We start from the raw sequence: 20,097 nt of genomic DNA, 5'->3' as shown, positions 1-20,097 counted from the left end.
TCAAAAAGGGCTCTTTCGATTGGAAATTGAGAGGGCTATTGCCCTTTTTAATTGTCGAAAGTAATCGGAGGAAGAATCCCCCCCATGTCCAACATTTCCCCAAAAATTTCCGATCAACATTTTGATAAGGCCATTTTGTTCAACGTAGTTGAAAGGTCTGGAGATTGCGTCTTTTAGGATGACAACCCTTCCCCCATAGCCCTCAGGACAAGGGTCGTAAGTTATGCCCTTTGGGCATATAAGGTTTTTACAGACAGTTTTATCGTAGAAGCTTCAAAAAGGGCTCATTTGATAAGAATTTGAGAGGACTAGTGCCTTTTTTATTAGTAGAAAGTGATCGGAAGGCAATTCCCCCCCCACACCTATCATTTCCCCAAACACTTTCAATCCAAGTTTTAATACAGCCATTTATTCAGCCATTTTGTTCAAACACATCCAATCAAAGTTTTGAGAATGAAATTTTGTTCAACCTAGTTGAAAAGTCTGGAAATTAGGTCTTTGCCAGCGTTGTCATAGAAACTTCAAAAAGGACTCACTCAATTGGGAATTGAGAGGGCTAGTGCCCTTATTAATAGTCAAAAGTGATGAGAGGGCGAATGCCCCTCCCTCCCCACGTCCATCATTTCCCCGAAAACTTCCTATCAATATTTTGATATAACCATTTTGTTGAAAGTAGTTGAAGGCTCTGGAAATTATGTTTATGAGTATGACAGCCCCCTAACAGCCCTCAGGGCTAAGGTTGTAAGTTATGCCCTGGGGGCATATATTGTTTTTATAGAAAGCGTTGTCGTAAAAATTTCAAAAAAAGTTCATTCGATTGGAAATTGAGAGAGCTACTGCCCTTTTAATAGTCGAAAGTAATCGGAGGGAGAATCCCCCCACGCCTATCATTTTCCCAAACATTTCCGATCAACATTTTGATATGGCAATTTTTTTCAACGCAGTTGAAAGGTCTGGAAATTATTTCCTTTAGGATGACAACCCTCCCCCCATATAACGCCTTGCTCTTTACGCTAAAGTTTGACTCTGTCTCACAACTTTATTTTTTAAAACAATAAAAAACTTTAGCGTAAAGAGCGAGGCGTTGAGGAGGGGACAGCCCCTTTCATATACGGAATAATTTCTGTTCGTTTTAAGTTTTAATGTCGCTCCTTACTTTCAGTTTAAAAAACTTGTTTTTTTTATTTAATTTTTAAAAGTGACAACTAGGTAAATACAATCACTCCTGGAAAACAAAAATGAAAATAAAAGAAAAGAACTTATCCATTCAGGGGGAAAAATTCACAGCATTCTGTTCAGGGGAAACATTTCTGATTATGGTGGCTTCATATATCAGCTCATGGGTACTCTTGCAATAGAAGCAGTAATTGAAGGCATATTTTTACCGAAATTACCCCTTATTAATTTGTTTACTATAATCATATAAACTTTCTTGTGTACTAATAACTGCACTAATTACTAATTAACAAATACATATTTAGGATCACCATAAAAGCTGATTCTTGGGTATAATGTTATCAATAGTTATGCTCTTATACTTTTGTTACTGACAAGGGCCGTTATTTACTTACCATTCGTTACTATGAAGAATTTGATTTTTTTTTTGTTTTTTTTTTCTTGAACCAAATCATGTAGAACAAATGTTTCTGGAAAACTAGAAAGGGGTTACTCCGTCACAAATAAGAACTTATATTTTCCTTATTAAGGGTCAAAATCTATTAGCAGACATCCAACAATGGGGCTACCCACATTTTTTCAAGGGTTTTTACCTATTCTGCTCTCTTTCCATGGGTTTCCTTATAATTATTTTATAGTCCGAAATTACAAGGGGGGCCATGGCTCCTACTGCCACCCCCTGGCGGCGCCCATGTCTGGTAGCACTGGCTTTAAGTAGGATTGCAAAAGATGTATAATCTCATAGCTCTGGTTAGTACAATTTGGCTTAAAAACCACATTGAAAACATTTACATGGACAAACATGAAAATTCCAAGTTGGAGCTGGATTCGACGGAGCTCCCTTCATCCCAGTACACTACACCTCTTCGTCAGAACTTCCTGTAATAATATGTGCCCTTTTTTTCTTGGGGCTTCAATTCACGAAAACATGGGGGACGAACATATTTTTCAAAATATAGAGAGGCAATTATGTTGTTTTGATTTGCTTTTCGATGAAAAGGCCACAAACATGTATTTTCCGAGTCAAGCCATTCCTGGTTGTAGACCCTGTGCAGGTTCACACAATTATGCCAGTTGCGTCATTTCACGAGAAATTAGGTGAGAGGGGGGGGGGGGGGGTAAATTTGTCGTTCTTCACATAAAATACCCCCCAAAAAGGTATTTTCAATGAAAAATAACGCACAAATGCGAATTTTTTCAAAATCTAGGGAGGGAGAAAATGCAGGGGTGACATACAAATTTATGGGCACCATCCCTTTCCCCCTAATTGACGGTACTGAATTATTGGAGCTTTGGGTCCATGTTTCTGCCTTTATTTTCATGGTTTTTAAAATTGGAGCAAAACTATTTAAAATCTTAGGGAATAGTTGAAATTACAACTTTCTCTGAAGCATATTTTCATTTCCTTTTGTCTTAGTTTTTTCTTTTTTGCCTAGGAAGGTGGCACAATATCAACCATGGCCAATTATGGATGGAATTACATGCTCTATCTGAACGAGTTAATTTGTCGTTAAATTAAAGGAAGGTTAAATAAATAGTAAGTAATATTGCGGTTGTTAATATTCTGCTTATTCATGATGCATAGAATAAAGGATAAGAAAGTATGTTAGAATAAGAAAAAAATTATGAAAGTGGACTGATGAGCTAGCAAAAATTGTAAGAATAGACAGGAAGTAAGAACGAGCAATAATAAGTTTATGCTTTTCGACAGAATTTGTTGGAAACCGCTGCGATATTTATGTGTAAACCAGTCATATTAAATATTGATTCAACCACTCAAGCTAAATTTGATAATTTTTATTATTAAGTTTGAAAAGAACTTCAAATCAAGGTAGACGCGACTTTGAAACTTAAAATGAATTGAGTAAAAAATACCTGATAAAATCAAAACTCCAAAATGGATAGTTTCATTTTTCTATCACGATTTATCTAAAGAAACTTTTTCCACAAAAGAAGTTTTCCAAAGAAAAGTGAAGAGCTAAATTTAACCAAAGACGGGCAGAAATGCTGTCAAATTGTAATCCAAACGTAAAACAAACATAAATCGCTATTATTGAATAATTAAAACCCAAAACGAAAAAATTACAATAAATAATCAAGTGAAAATTAAAAGGAACAGTAACTGCCACCAACAGGAGTAGTGCTGACACCAGAACGTCGGCACCAGACCAGAACGTTGTTTTGCTTTACTAAAAACCATTTTTTATTTCGAGCTATTTTTATTTGTCATAACATAAACTATTAAAAAAAAGAAAAATCACCGTAATAACCAATATTGCTGAAAAGAACTGATAAATAAAGATTAAAAGTTTAATATATATCGTCATTCATTCCTGAAAGTCTCAAGAATTTTGGATTTATTAACGTTATGAAAGAGAAAACGTTTAAGCCGAACTTTGTTTCAATATGAGATAGCCATTTTCAGGCTATCTCAAAGTTTTGATCGGATGTCTCTGGGATAAAAGGAGCAGATAAAATGGGCTTGGAAGGGCGAAAAGGGCTAAGGGCGGAAGGGCTCTTTTACTGAAAAACGGCATGAGAACATTCAGTTTCGAATTGACCGAGCCTCCTCTGAAGTATCTATCACATTTTCCTTCCATCCTCCTTCACATTTGAAATATGTGGTATTTCAAACTTACATGAAGTTTTTCCTTCCATGCAAGGTGCTAGGAAAAAAAAATACATTAAAGCTTTATCGCTCCTTACTTAGACAGCGCAATTGCGCTGCCTAAGTAACAAATTTACCAATTCATTTTTATATAATAAATTTCTCGGTTCATTTATTTTGAAAGGTAGCCGGTAAATAAACCCCTTGCGATGACCAGCTAAATAACATCACAGATTTGTTTAATTCTGAAGTGTCTCCAGGAAGTAAAGAGCAATATTAAGACTTTGAACGATATATAATACATTATCATGGTTGCAGAAGCAGCTGCAATCTTCTAAAGAGCAAACCACACCTCATAGTAGCCAAATATCAAAAGATCAGTTTTAATTACACTTTTAAATTCATAAGACTCGCCATTATGGTTTGGTAACTGTTATCGAGTTTAAACTTAACAGTAAAAGTAGTGACGAAAGAAATTGAAGAAGTGTGCCTATTTAACGAGAGGAAGGGGTGTGATTTCCCCCTCCCTAAATTTTATTCTCTAGATTTCCAAAAATACTTTTTTTGGTATTTTCATAGGAAAAACAATAATCTACAAAATTGCCCTCCCCCACACTACGAACAATATCTGTTTTGGTATTTTGATTGAAAATACCTTATTTTTGGTATGTTCGTTAAACAATATTAAAAGAAGAAATCCTCTTGTTAGAAAGATACATTTGCCACCTCCCTAGATTTTCCTGAATTGACAACCCCCTTTCAAAACGCCTGAAAATGGTGGTGTGTCAACATAAAAACTACAATATTTGAATCACCATGGTTAGTTTCCTGAATTTAATCAGGTATTATTCAATTACAATTACTATAAATAATTACAATTACTATACAATTACAAATTCAAATACAATTACTAAGTTTTGTGCATTTTACTAAAATCCTAGCAAATGTATTTTGAAGAAGTTTTAGTAAATTTAAAGGTTTTTAAAACTAAAAAATTCTTAGGCCCTAGTGTGACATTATGTTTAGAACTAAAATCATGGTTGCGGTGGTTTGTGTAACCTACTAAAGGACGAACAACGGCCCCTAGCAGCCAAAATTCAAAAATATGCTATGAAAAAAGTCAGTTTCAAAATCTCACTATCTAGGGAAAAAAACCGCCACGTGGTTGATTCAGGAATGGTAACTATTATTTAGATTAATCTTAATAGTAAGATATTACTGCGAAAATAAATTTAAAGGAATATAAAAAAAGAGCGTCAAGCCCCTCAAAAAAGTCAAATTGAAATGAAAACTGCACCATTAGAATTGTCGTGGTTCAAAACCCTCAACAACATTTTACAGCGCTCCTCCTTGAGCAAAACATAAAATCACTTTTTCCATGTAAAGCACTGATGCGTCTCTTCCTTTTCCTTCTTTCCTCCATGCCGCTAGTGGGGCACTAGAGCATCATGAAGAGCTGTTTAATTGTTCATTTGAAATCTAATTTTTATGCCTTAATTTTATGTAATTCTTTTTTAATGTGACAGAAAATTTCTGCCACAAGATAAAAGAAATAGCAGACGGACTATTGACATATGTAGCATTCTGTAGCTTTCTTTTTTTTTCCCTGCAATGTGTGAATCTAAGGAAGGTCTGACTTCTGAGAAAATACTTCTGAGTCAAAGAAAGGGCAGGAAAGCTTGTACTACTTGATTTTAAAGCCCCAAGGAGCTGTTATCAAAGAAATTTGCATTGATGATGCATTGCCATGGGCGCCGGAAAGGGGGACAGGGGGGGCCATGCCCCCTTTGAAATTTTGGACTATAAAGTAATTATAAGGGAACCAAAGGAAGAAGAGCCGAATAGGGGGGGGGGGAATGGAACAAATGTGTGTTGCGCCATTGTTGGCTGCCTGCCAATATATTTTAACCCCTAAAAAGGAAGATATAGGCCTAAGTTCTAATTTGTGACTGAGTCACCCGTTTCCAGTTTTCCACAAACATTTATTCTATATGATTTGGTTGGAGGAACAAAAAAAAATATCAAATTCTTCGTAGTAATGAATGATAAGTAAATAATGATCCTTGTCAATAACGAAAGTGTAAGAGCCTAAATATTGATTAAATAAAAAAAACAAGTTTTTTAAACTGAAAGTAAGGAGCGACATTAAAACTTAAAACGAACAGAAATTATTCCGTATATGAAAGGGGCTGTCCCCTCCTCAACGCCTCGCTCTTTGCGCTAAAGTTTTTTAATGTTTTAAAAAATAAAGTTGTGAGACAGAGTCAAACTTTAGCGGCAAGAGCAAGGCGTTGAGGAGGGGACAGCCCTTTCATATACGGAATAATTTCTGTTCGTTTTAAGTTTTAATGTCGCTCCTTACTTTCAGTTTAAAAAACTTGTTTTTTTTATTTAATTTCTGATCGTTTTTTAGTTAATGCAGCTTTTATTTGCATAAAAATTTTACTTTCCTTTTGCTAAATGGATGTCTTTACAAATTAACTTACGTAACTAACATCTATATTCGTATATTTTTCTTCTGGCAAAAAATTCAAAGTTGCAGATTTTTGCAGATATGAGCTTGAAACCTATGTAATAGAGTTTTCTGATACGCTGAATCTGACGGTGTGATTTTCATTAAAATTCATTCACTTGTAGGGGATGTTTCCCCCCTCTTTAAAAAATCGAGTAAATTTTCTCAGGCTCGTAGTCATTGATGAGTAATACTAAACTTAATAAAATTTATATATTTAGAATCACAATTATAAACCCATTCTTTTTATACATTTATTGACATAAAAATTCCGTTTTTAAAATTTTCGATTACTATTGAGCCTTATCGCTTGTTTTTTTATTGTTTTTTTTATTACGTATATGTTATTAAGTATATAATGGGGTTCTCCCCTTAGTCAATACCACGCCCTTTACGTTAAAAGTTAAAACAAATTTTGATTCACAAACCCCTGAAACACCAATGCCGTTTAATTAGAATAGATAGCTCTTTTGAAAGCACTAAAAAAAAAAATGTAGCGTAAAGAGCGAGGTATTGACTTGAGGGAGAACCCCCTCACATACGTTATAATTTCTGTTCGTTTTAAGTTCTAATATTCCTTCTTACATTTCAGTTGAAAAAACTTGTTTGTTTTTTTATTTAATTTCTGATCGCTTTTTAAATAATGCTTGGAAATCCGGCGCCCCCTTCATAGAAATGTACCTTACCCCACAGGACCATCCGCCCCGGAAATATTATCCATAGTAACCCCCGTCTCAGGCCCCCCCCCTCCAGAAAAAATCCGTACTGAAAATGGTTATTTACTTCCCAATAACAAATAAATAATGCTGGCAAGTCCAGCACCCCCTTCATGGCAATTTCCCTTCCCCCATGAAAGCTTCCTTCATGAACAGATCCTCCAATATAACCATCGACACCCCCTTACCATCCACTACCACAAAAAAACCTCCAGAAAAAATCTGTATACTTCCCAAAAACCCAAACTATATGTTAACATTTGGTAAAGTTAATAACTTTTAGCCCTACCTCTGGAAGCTTCGGGGGATTAAGTCATCCTAAAAGACATATTTATCATATTTTCGACCATGCTGAACAAAATGGCTATCTCAAAATTTTGATCGGGCGACTTTGGGAGAAAAATAAGCGTGGGAGGGGGCCTAGTTGCCCTCCATTTTTTTTGGTCACTTAAAAAGAGCACTAGAACTTTTAATTTCCGTTCCAATGAGCCCTTCTACGATTTTCTAGGACCACTTGTTCGATACGATCACCCCTGGGGAAAAAAAACAAAACAAACAAACAAACAAATAAATAAACACGCATCCGTGATCTTTCTGGCAAAAAATGTAAAATTCCACATTTTTGTAGATAGGAGCTTGAAACCACTCCAGTAAGGTTTTCTGATAAGCTGAATATGATGGTGTGATGGTCTTTAAGGCTCTCTAATTTTTAGGGGGTTTTTCCTCCTTTTCTTGAAAATCAGCTAAATGTTTGAAGGGACGCAACTTTTTATATGTATCATTAAACTTGATAACAGTTATATATTTGAAATCAGCATTGAAATCTGATTCTTTTGATATATCTATTGGTATCAAAAACCCGTTTTCTAGAGTTTCGGTTACCATTGAGCCGGGTCGCTCCTTACTTACAGTTCGTTACCACGAACTGTTTGATAACATTCAATCAAAGAATCAGCTTTTTAAGGTGATCCTACATATGTATTTGCTTATTAGTAATTAGTGCAGCTATTACTGCACAAGAAAATTTGTTTAATTTTAGAAAAAAACTGAATAAGGGGCAATTTTGGTAAAAATATGCCGCCAACTTTTGCTAGCATTGCAATAATACCCATAAGCTGATATATGAAGCCGCTATAATCAGAGATGCCTCCCCTGAACAGAATGCTGAGAATTTTCGTGTTTTAACCCTGAACGGATACGTTTTTTTGTGTTTTATTATCATTTTTTTTCAAGGAGTGATTGGATTTATCTAGCTGTCACTTTGAAAAAACTTTTAATTTTTTAGACTTCTGAAGTATAATGGTGTCAAAAATATTAGTTTTTGGTATTCTAAAAATGTTGAATTAAATTTTTTTATTTGATTTTCTTCATTTTAGTTTTAATGATTTACTTTGAACAAACTTCTTTTATAATTCATTACTTTTTATAAATAATTGAGTCTAAAGTTATTAAATAATTTGGTGTTTGATAACCAATTTCAAAACTGTCAATATTGTTAAGAAATATCCATCCAACGCTTCGGCATTACTCAGCAGAATTGATTGCTGGGAGTTTATATCTTAGTTTTTGTAAGTAGGCTATTGTTTTGCGTATTTTTTTGTAATTAATTACTTTTTTCATTTTTATATACTTTTATTTTAACTGACATATTTTTTCCATTGCTTTTAGAAAAATGTTTGTCTCTAAAGAGCGAGGTGCTGAGGAGGGGGTGACACCCACCCTCCCCCACATATACGGAATAATTTCTGCTCGCTTTAATTTTTAATGTTGCTCCTTACTTTCAGCTGAAAAAAATTTATTTAGTTTCTGAGCGTTTTTTAAATAACACCAGGATACTTTGCTCCTACTCCACGGAAAAATCCCCCTTCCCAGAGAAATATCATCTACGCAATTTAATCCTGGCGAAAATTTGCCCCAGACAATTACTCCTAACATCTCCATGGCTAAAATTGAATCGGTAAAGAAAAAGCAAGACATATAAAGAAATTTCATATAGGAATTCTGGCAAATTCACCCAGTGCAAAATTTTCCCTGAAAATTTCACCCCCTGGGAACTTCCCTCTCCATGGAAAGTTCGTGCAAAATCCTTCCAGCAGAAAACTCATCCTCCTCTCCCCACTTGAAAAATGTATGCATACTTCCCAATAACAAATAAAACAAAAGGTAAATTTTATAAGTTAAAAAACTTTCCCTGGGGGTTGTAGGGGGTCATTTTATCTCTAAAGACATAATTATTGGGCCTTTCAACTATGCTGAAGAAAAAAGCTATCTCGAAATTTTTATCGGACGATTTTGGGAAAAAGTGGTGTGGGAGGGGCCGAGTTCCCCTCCAGTTTTTTGGTCACTTTAAAAGGATACTAGAACTTTTCATTTCCGTTAGAATCAGCCCTCTCTTGGCTCACACGCTGAGCCCGGTGATGTGATTTTCATAAAAATTCTATGAGTTCGAGGAGGTCTTTCTTCCATTTTTCAAAAATCAGACAAATTTTCTCAGGCACGTAGCTTTTGATGGGTAAAACAAACTTAATGAAACTTATATATTTGGAATCAGCATAATAAAAACCAATTCAAAATTCTGTTTTTTAGAGTTTCGGTTACTATTGAGCCGGGTCGCTCCTTAGTTACAGTTTGTTAACCCAAACAATTTGATTACAACTCAACATCCAAACAGATATCATTGAAATATTGACCGTTCTTTCTGTGTTGCCAAAGTATTGTATTCATAAGATCTTGTAGTTTCCTGAAATGCAATTAAACAAATAAAAAAAGTTTTTCAACTAAAGTAAGGTACTTGAAAGTACTTCGTATAAATAGAAAATAGCACCATTTATAATTGCTGAAAATTAAGTTCCTAGCAGTATTTGCCATCCCAAAGAAATTTCCTGACGGGACTGATTATAACCTGCCTTGCATTTTCCACCTCTGTGCTGGTAGATATGGGAATGTAACATATTAGCTGAATAGAGAAACAATTTAATTAATTCCTACTCCCCCTACCTCTTTCAAAATTTACCTGAAGCCTTATGGAGAAGAAGCATTTTGTCCATTATAATGTACTTTTTTAGAATCTACCCAACCCCCACCTAAACAATTACTCATCCCCCTCATTATAGCTGATACGCAATTACATACCACCAAACGTAGCCTATTTTCCTTTAAAATAAAGCAAATCAACTTGGTTACATCCAGTACTGCCATCGTGTAGCATTACTTATTTTTTTAATGGAAAACTTAAACTATAATTATTGATACTTTTAAATCTATTAACTGCTCAGAATTTTAAATTGATTGGAAATTCGTCCTCTTCGGGTTAAAATCGTAGTTTGGTGCCCAAAGATACCAAGAAAACAAGACTTTCCTCTTGCCCAATCTGTATGGCCACTTAAGAAACAACTTTAAGTTCAAGTTTGAATGAGCTCCTTCCCAATTATCTTGGACCTTCAGGTCGATGCAATCACCTCTGTTAAAAAAAAAACAAATAAACATGCATTGACGAAAAAACGTAAAAAAAAAACGTTTCTTCTGAAAAAAAAAACGAAATTCCACATTTTGAAAATTGGAGCTTGAAATCTCTATGGTAGGGTTCTCTTATATGATGTATCTAATAAAGGGATTTTCAATAAGATCGCTTGCCTTTTTGGTGGTGTTTCCCCTTTTTTCAAAAATCATGCACATTTTCTCAGATTTTTGGTTTTAGGTGGGTAACAAGAAACTGAAAGAATTGTATATATTTAGAAGCAGCGTAAGAAGCCAATACTGCTGGTGTAGCAACTGTCATGAGAATTCTATTTTTAGTTTTGGTGAATATTTGTCCAAGTCACTTTTTACTTCGTGTTTTTTTTTATCACAAACTATTTAATAAGAATCTATTGTGTCAAATTTTTTTTACCCTTTTCATTTTTTTTAGTTGAGTTGGACACTAAAAAGAAAAAGGATCAATTTGACAGCTGGATAGTAAGTTTAAATTTAGTTTTTCTTTTGCTATTCTATTTTTTTTTTAATATCGGAATATATGAAGCATATAAGTTCAAGGAAGGGAGAACTGTCCTGTAATGGAAGAGGTACATTTTACAAGGCCGTTATAAAATCAAAACGTATTATCTATGCAGGCAGGATGATCTCTGAGCATCTCTACCCCTTCTGTAAACTATTCTAAGGCGTAGGAAATTGCATAAAGACAAGTCTACATCGGTTATAATCTACGGAAGCAATAAATCTTTATGTAATTATGGTTTGAGTTTGATTTTCTCTTAAGATTAAATATATAATTATTAAATATATTTTTGATTAAATAAATTGGTCCCTTAGCCAGGAATCCCTGTCGTTTTAAATTTACTGGATTTTGTTTAATTTTTCATTCAATTTAATTTGTATTTTTATTTTTAAGTTTTTTCCTAAACGTATTTAAAAAAAAACTTATTCCTACCAAAAAAAGCTCCTGAATTTTTTTTCGTACCTTCCCTGTCACCCAACCACCACTAATATTTTGGTGTTTGCCCCCCCCCCCCTGTAAAATTTTCTACCGACACCCTTGTGTATTACTGAGACAAACTTTGAAGTATTTATTGTTATATATTTTCACGTATTTTAGAAATTTACTATGGTTTAATTTGTGCGTATGGATAGTGAAAGCATGCGTGTGGCTTACTTCTAATCTACCTTGTTTTCATACAATTTTCGATTTGCCCCTATCTATCAAGTCGGAAAAGAATAGATGCTTTCTTAGTTTTAAACCTAAAGAGCCTATTAAGAAAGAAATTTGAATCGGTAAGCATTATTGACAAACGCGATATTTTTCTTAGCCTGATGTCTGTTAAACATAAAGCAAAGCTTAATTTACTCAACATGAATCTTGTGGGATGAAATTACGATTCTTATCTATCTTTGTGAGATGATTTGGGGTCTTGTCACATTAATGTGCAATTAAAAATGCGCATTTATGAAGTCGACCTGATAACACCATCATAAAATGACGTATGACGCCCGAATATGGCACTTTGGGTGTCATTTCTGGAAGGCTGGGAAGCCTGGAAGTTTGAAAAGGGTGTCATAATAATCTCAACGGTTAAAGCCCTAAGCGTAAGGTTTTAATCCCCATCTTCTATATACTCCCCCTTCCAACCTCTTTAATGTTTTTCAGAAATCATCTGCTAACTAATAGAACTAGGCCATTTCTTGTGGCTAGGGTGTTACAGGATAGGCTAGTAGCGTCAAAAAAAAAATAATTAGGGGGAGGCAAAATTTATTTTTAATATTTATAGGAGGGCAATTTTTTTTTGTTTTTCAACAAGTTCTTTACTGGAAACTCAGTTTGTTTGATTTTTTTCAGAAAACTGAAACTATGGTGTAAAACTTATAGATTTCATCGACGGTAAAAGACTATTGAGAGCTTAATAAATTAGTCTTTCATTTTCTGCAGATCATCAAAGGACTCTTTAGCTTCCAATCCTTTTTTTTTTGTTGAGTCAGTTTCTTGTTTTCAGTTAAACACTAATTTTTCAGAAATTCTACAAATACAGGAAAAATCACGAGCCAGTTTATTTGAAACAGTTTCTTTCAAAAATACGAAGTATCAACTGTGAATATTAATTCTTGTTCGTGTTAAGTTTCCACTTCACTCTTTACTTTCATCTGAAAAACTTAAAAAATTGCTACAGCGTAGGGAACAAAGAAAAAGATTTTGTTTATCTTTTCAGTCTATAAGTATCCTGTCTTGACATGTTTCTAACTCTCACCCGTGTTTCTGACCTCTACCCATGAGCTGGGGTCTTTTCTGCGAATTAAACTTTATCCCACGTCATAACTCTCCGTTTGAATGGAATTCTGAAGGTCAATTACAGGTTAATTGAAGGCTTCCATTTGAAGGTCAGTAAGTTTCAGCAGGTTACACCATGGCAAACTCGTCAAACACCATGGCCCCATGACCGGGAAAGCTGCAGAGCTTTGCGGAGCTGCGGAGTTTTGGTAAGATCGCACCTTGGTGTGACGAATTTACACTTATGGGAAAAAAAGATTGTGGTTTTGTGTACATTTTTGAAAGATAAGTATCATATTCTTGAAGCACCAATGAAACTGAAGATGGAATCTTACTGTTTGAATTAGTTAAGTGGAAACTTACATAGCCATATATGTCTTAAAAAAAAAAAGAAAATTTAGGAATTCAATTTTTAATCGACAAGACCGTGTGCAGTTTTTGGTAGCAGGGGTAGGAGCAGGCCAAATTAGATCAAAAGAATCAAAAGTGTGTTTGGACATATGCTGCTCCTCTGTTTGAAAACAGCTTAGAAAACCAATTTTGACAGTTATCCCAAAAGTGTTAAAATGACAGATACAAACTTTAGGCATGGAAGTGGCGATATGCCACATAGACAGGAATAATTTGTCAGAGTTTCAGGTGTTTCGCACGAAAAGAAAAGAATGTAAACTTGTTAAAGCTGGGTCTTTGCCTAGTTAGCACGGATAGAGAGGGGCTAAAAATCATTAGCGCCACTGATAGTATAGGATCTGTCAATTTTACTAAAACATAGCAAACTTAAAAGAAAATTGGACAGTTGATCTGTATTAGAATGAAATTGTTATAAGCGGAAATTCCTTTATAAGTCCTAATTAATCAGCATTTTTTTATTATGGATTATTTAAAACCAAAATTAAGTCTGCACATAGCAGGCATATTGATAGATTATCCTGGTAGATTATGGGAAAATCTTGGTAGATTAAGCCTCCAACATTTCCTGGCATTTTCCCTGGCAACATGATACTGCTTTCTTTATCCTCCCCTACATTTTAAGGTATATGAAAAGTGAGAAGCAGTTAGGGCAAGATACAAAAGCTAAGCTCACCAAAGGCTAGATGGCGCTGACGAACTTTCTTTTTGAGACTAGTGCCAGTATCCACCTTAAGGGTCGGATATACGTAGCTTTTTTCGGCCTCAATTTGCCAAATCCACAACCAATTGCAAAGAAAACGGCATCGATTCGAGTTTGAAAAATTTTCTAGTTTTCGATGCCGATTTACAAAAACGGCAGTGAATTTCATTGTGATCATCAAAAAAAAGTTCGAAAACTGTTTTTCTCGAGGTGTTTCAATCCTCAGTCGTTTCCTTCTCTTCAGCAAGAAAATCAAAAGAAGTAAGTTGAGATCAATCATGCAACTATTGAAAAACTGCAGTTGACAATTGGTGTCCATGATGTTTAGTTTTGAAAATCTCGCCCAAGGGCATGGTTTTATATTCCGCCATCGTTTGCCCACTGAGCTGCTGAAATCAGTGCCGAAAAAAGTTGCGTGTGCCCAACCTTTTTCCGGTTACCACAATAGAGCCTTTAAATTATTTGTACTAGAACTTAAATTTACTTGAAAACCTGAAATGTGTTCTAGATCTGCGGTTACACTCGTGAAGTCATTTTATTTGGTAACTGCAAAATAACCAGTTTATCATCGCTTGGCTTGCATAAAGCTTCTGATGCCCCATGTAGGGCTGTAAAAATGTTTTGGCCATAAAAAATACAACCATAAGAACATAAAAGGATTGCACTTCATTTCGCAACCTTAGGTCCTGCAATAGCACAACAGATGGCACTTTAATTTACCATAAAAATAGGGTTAATTAGTATGGTTCCGTTAGTAATTCATTCGGAATTGTATGACAGAGTTCATCAGTTAAGTTGATCAGTCGCTCTTGCGCAAGCGCACTAAAAACAGGAGACATTACTAAAGGCCCATTCATAATTAAATTACTTACACCGGATCCATTCTTAATGAGATTTATTTGAAATTTACAGTTTGCCAGAGCCAGCACTGAAGTTCAACATATTTGTTCGGAAATCTTTTTCTGTTCGGAGTTATTGGCTTTTCAGTCAAGAATATTTAGCCCATTTCCTTTTTCTCTGTATGAGGTTCTCTGAGGTTCTGAGGTTTGTTTGAACTATAACAGATTGCTGCAACTTATATTCTTGTTGTAGCTCATTATTATTGTAGCTCACATTTTGTTCTTGTTGTAGCTCAATTATTTGGAGACGCTAAAGCATAATCTCCATGCGATTCCAAGACATGTAGCTGTTAGGATTCCTAGTACTGGATAATCATGGTGTATGTTTTGAGTGCAATGCTCGTTGTGAGGGTGTAGTCAGCCAGGCTTTTAACTGATGTGGTTCGTTTCTGGCTTAAGCTGATGTGGGAATTCGGAAAAAGTGTATTTGATTTCTTTTCTTCTTCTTGTTTGATTATTTGGAGACGCTAAAGCATAATCTCCATGTGATTCCAAGACCTGTGGCGACTGGGATCAAACACCAAGCCCTGTATTACCAAAAAAAAGAATCACTGTGATCAAGCTTATAAGCACCATTTTGAAGCCGTAAAGAGAAAGCAATCATTGTTGCCATCGAGTGACTAGAGCTCAGATCCTCCTAATTAAAAAGAAAGAGCCATCACCATTATGCTGTGGCAAACAAGGGATTTTATTCTTCTTCTTGTTTGATTACCTGGAGACCCTAAGTTTTGTGTCAGGACTTATTGTCAATTTTAAGCGGTAATGTTTATTTTCGTTTTGTTAGTATTATGTGGAGATGTAGCTTACGTGTCTTTTTCGACCTATTTCTTAATAAAAAAGGATAATAAAAATGATAATAATAATGCGTTATTTCTATGAAATTCGAGGACCTCGACAACTGGGATCAAGCTCAAAGCCCTAAATAGCCAAGAAGAAATTATTCCACTCTGCCTACACAGTCTTCTTGCTTGAACATTTGGAGGTGCTAATGATAAGTCGCACCCCTAGAGGCCCTGTCACACCAGGTTTCCTGTAGAAGAGTTTCAAGTTCATCAACAGCTCTTCGGAGGATTAAAGTCACCCACGTAGCTTTGTTTCCTTGATAAAAACGGATAAAAGAGGTAGGGTTACTTAGCTTCCCTTTCTGACAGGCTCTTAAGGAATAATGCTATTGGTTAAAAAGAAATGTTGCGATTGACGTCACAAAAATACACCAATTGAATTAAAGTAAAGTGTTTAACAGTTAAATATAGAAGTAGCGTAGGACAGTGATCTTTTTTCCTTTTTGATGAAATCATTCACCTGGGATTAAATCTTCAATAACTTTTTTTTAGGTAATTATACAAGCTTATCAAACAGCTTGTGGTAACGAACCGTAAGTAAGCAGCGACCCGGCTCAATAGTAACCGAAACTCTAAGAAACGAAATTTTGATACCAGTAGATACATCAAAAGAATCATATTTTCAAATATACAAATTTCATCAAATTTAGTTTAACCCATCAAAAGTTACGAGCCTTAAAAATGTGCCTTATTTTTTTAAAAATGGGGAAATCCCACCTAAAAGTAATAAAATCTTAATGAAAATTAAACCATCAGATACAGCGTAACAGCGTAGCACAAAAAAAAAAAAAAAACACCCAAAAAATATCTTGATATTTATTTTGTTGCGTTTTTACATGTCGAACAAACATTTCGGGGTGGGTCAAACCCCCCAACTCAACTCCCCCTGGATACGACCCTGCCTTCACCACTGTTCTTTTACTGGTGAAATAACTGTTCATAAGCCTTTTAATCGACCTAACTGTTGCGTTTCGGTTTCCAGATGTCTAGCCTTTCACAGTCAGTACTGGGAAAGATGCATACATCAAGATATACTAGCCTGGATTTTGGACTTCATTTATTTATGATCATTTTGCATGCTAATCGTGTCTGTTCATTAAAACTATATCTATTAAGCAGAGTTTGCAATCGCGTCTGTTTTTTTGATGACCCAATATTTTTTTTTTCAGCTTTATTGCACAATATTTTTTTTTTGCCAAGTCATTTTTTTTGCCTATTTACGCTAGGAAGGTCTGCGTGTAAATTTCTGCAGTATAATTTTTTTTCATCTTACATATATGTTAAGGGTCCCTTTTTTAAATTAGATATAATATATTTATTTGATAATTGTTGATGAACTAATTATGAGGGTTGTCTTTACAACTAGAGAAACTCTTCGCTCTTATGGGAGAGTAAAAAATGAAAGTGTTTAATAGAGGTCGTACCTCTCCCCATTTTGTATATTTGAGCGAGTGCACTCAATACTTATGATATGATTTAAGTATAAATACGACGTAATTGATGGTTGTGATCTAATATATATGCTACAACTCACCGCAGCACTAACAACTCACCGCAGCACCAAGCGATCCGAGGCTAATAGGTGACTGCGCCTTCCATATATGGTGTCGTTTTAAAAGGACGGAATTTTGAGTCCTACTGAGTCATATTCTTAGAAGGGGGCCTCCCCCAGGCCACTCAGCACTTCCCCAGGTGGCATATGGGGGAACGTCCTACAGATATGTAGGATACCTTCATAGGAGGCGCGGACCTAGGGGGGACCTAGTTCCTGGAGGTCCATAATTGAAATTGGGACACCCTAGCCCGGGGATCATATATAGAGGCGTAGGAGGAGGAATGCTCCTTAGCTTTACACCGTATAGGGCCCACCGGCGTGTGGACACCTCCCGGCGGTTACAAACCTTCCCCCAGTAATGGGTCAAATTGCTCGGTGCTGCAGAACACCGAACGGGAGGATCCCTTTCTAGAGGGACAACTGTGAAGGTAGATGATCCAGAACCATGGACAATGGCCTCTGCTAAGGATAGAGAGGAATGGCATACCGCTTTCCTGACAAAAATGCCACGTGACTTCTTCTCTTTTATACAGTAGTGAAATGGCAAAAAATAGAATAAGAACTTATGCTACCGCGTCCGGGGCAACCAACGGTCTGATATCTAGAGTTATAAATAGTAGAAATGACCATATTATTGATGATAATAACTATGATGATGATGATAATGTTTTATTTATCGCGTGGGGGGCAGCCAACAATTATTTAATCGATTGACGACTCTCCAGTCAGAGAAGACACCAATATTTACCTCAAAGACATCACTTTCACTTGGAACTTTAAACATGCGAACACTTGCTAAACCGGGAAAAAAGGAACTTATTTTATTTGAAATCGACCGCTACCGTTGGGATATTATTGGATTATCAGAGACCCACCTTCCTCTAAATTAAATAGAAACCATAAACGGGAACACCCTCATCACCTCAGGACGAAGTAATGGTGTTCACCGTCAAGGTGTTGGCTTTCTACTCTCAAAACATGCTAAAAAATCTCTACTTGCCATAAATCCACTCTCAGAGCGTATCATTACCACCCGTTTAAAAGGTTCCGTCGCTAACATTTCCATCATCCAAGTTTATGCCCCAGACTCTTCCAGGCGTGACCAAGATACAGAAGACTTCTACGCCCAGCTCCAATACACCCTAGACCAGGTGCCCAAGAAGGATGTTCTGTTCGTCATTGGGGACTTTAACGCTATCATCAGACAATATAATGCAGGTTTCTAAGACTTAACGGGCAAGTTCGGACATGGGAGACAAAACGTTAGGGGGGAAATGCTCATAGATTTATGTCGTGATAACGACCTTTTCATTACCAACACAGTGTTTCGACATAGAGAACGCAGAAAGGTCACATGGAGAATCTTCATGTGACCTTTGTGATCCCCATGTGACCATGTGATCCCCAGACGGCCGAACCTCAAATATGATTGACCTCATACTGGTTCGCAAGCGTTGGAAGTCGTCAGTGATGAATACAGTATCTTTGGCCGGTGGAGATTTTGACTCAGACCATGTTCTAGTTATGTCAGAGCTCCATATGCGCCTCCGAAAACCCCAACCACCCAAGAAAAGCTACCCAAAGTACCGTGTCGATTTCCTATAAAACATCGAAACAAGAAACAAACATAAAACTTCTCTCTCGAATAAGCTGTTAAGCATTCAACTCTCGGGAATCCCAACCACTGAAGAAGTCGACCGTCTGGTTGATGAAAGCACCTCAATCACCAGATGAACGGCTAATGAAATCTTAGGAGTACAGTCCCGTTCTAATAAACCATGGATCACACCCGAAATTATAGATATCTGTGCTGAAAAAAGTATTTACGCCAACAAACCAGACCGACAAAGCCTGGATGAATACAAGAGGTTAAAACACCTAGTAGAGAAAAAAATACGGCAGGCTCTGCACCAATACGTCAAATACAAGTGCCATGAATGAGAAGACGCCTTCAAAGAAAATGACAGCCATTACATGCACAAAAAAGTATGGGACCTGTCGAAAAAGAAACCCGCGGCATCAACAACCCTGTTAGATAAACATGGACAACTTATCACACATTCTGAGGAGAGGCAGGAACTCTGGAAGGAACACTTTTGCCAGAAACTGAACCCCATAATAACCCCTGACCCATTTATCCTACAGTCTTTTCAACTACCGGAATACTCAGTAGATCCAAGTCCACCACCATTACGAGAAGAGGTAGTTGCTGCTATACAATCCCTGAAAACAAATAAAGCTCCTGGCCCAGATGGCATACAGTCAGAGCTAATTAAGTCGGACCCAGAAGACCTGGTAGACATCTATCATAAAGTCACAGTAGGCATCTGGGAAACAGGCCACTTCCCCAGATCTTGGGCGAAAGCCATGACTGTCCCATGATTGTGAATGATGATTGATGAAAGCCATGATTGTGAAAAAGGGGACTGTAATAACTACAGACCAATTAGCATGACAAGCCAACCGGCAAAGATCCTCACAAAAATCCTACTTGACCGACTAAAATCCCTGACAGACCTCACTTTAGAAGAATATCAGGCCGGCTTCCGAAGAGATCAATCTACTATACATCATATATTTTCCACCCGGCAACTGATGGAGAAGAATATAGAAGTTGCGAAAGAACTGCTCTTACTTTCTATTGAATTTAAACAGGCCTTCGATTTAATATAGCGCAACGGGCTTTGGCACATAGTTCTGCGTTATGGAGTCCCCAAAAACATGGTAACGTTGATCAAAGCTATGTATTTGAACTTCTGTAGCCACGTTCAGACGCCTGAGGGATTGACAGAAGAGTTCCAGACGTCAGCAGGTATTCTTCAGGGTTGCCTCCAATCCCCTCATCTATTTAACGGTTTCTAAATGCCGCTTTATCAATTGCTCAAACCACAGACGGTGCATCCATTGGAGGGAAACTTGTCGA

General features: G+C 36.2%; 1 long non-coding RNA gene across 1 annotated transcript in view; it reads left to right on the top strand.

Annotated features, from left to right (window-relative positions):
* The first annotated feature begins 2,610 nt into the window (after positions 1-2,610).
* Positions 2,611-20,097, top strand: part of LOC148941843 (uncharacterized) — a 42,511-nt gene continuing 25,024 nt past the window's right edge. The window contains exons 1-3 of the long non-coding RNA XR_016143196.1: positions 2,611-2,713; positions 10,920-10,966; positions 15,665-15,898. This is a non-coding gene — a long non-coding RNA (uncharacterized LOC148941843). The remainder of the gene's footprint in view (positions 2,714-10,919; positions 10,967-15,664; positions 15,899-20,097) is intronic.

Source organism: Artemia sp. Qi Xiang Cuo, chromosome 17 (assembly GCF_049724085.1).
Source record: "Artemia sp. Qi Xiang Cuo chromosome 17, ASM4972408v1, whole genome shotgun sequence".
NCBI lineage: Eukaryota > Metazoa > Arthropoda > Branchiopoda > Anostraca > Artemiidae > Artemia > Artemia sp. Qi Xiang Cuo.
Note: the sequence above shows the minus strand (reverse complement) of the source record. Positions and strands in the feature narration are given on the sequence as shown.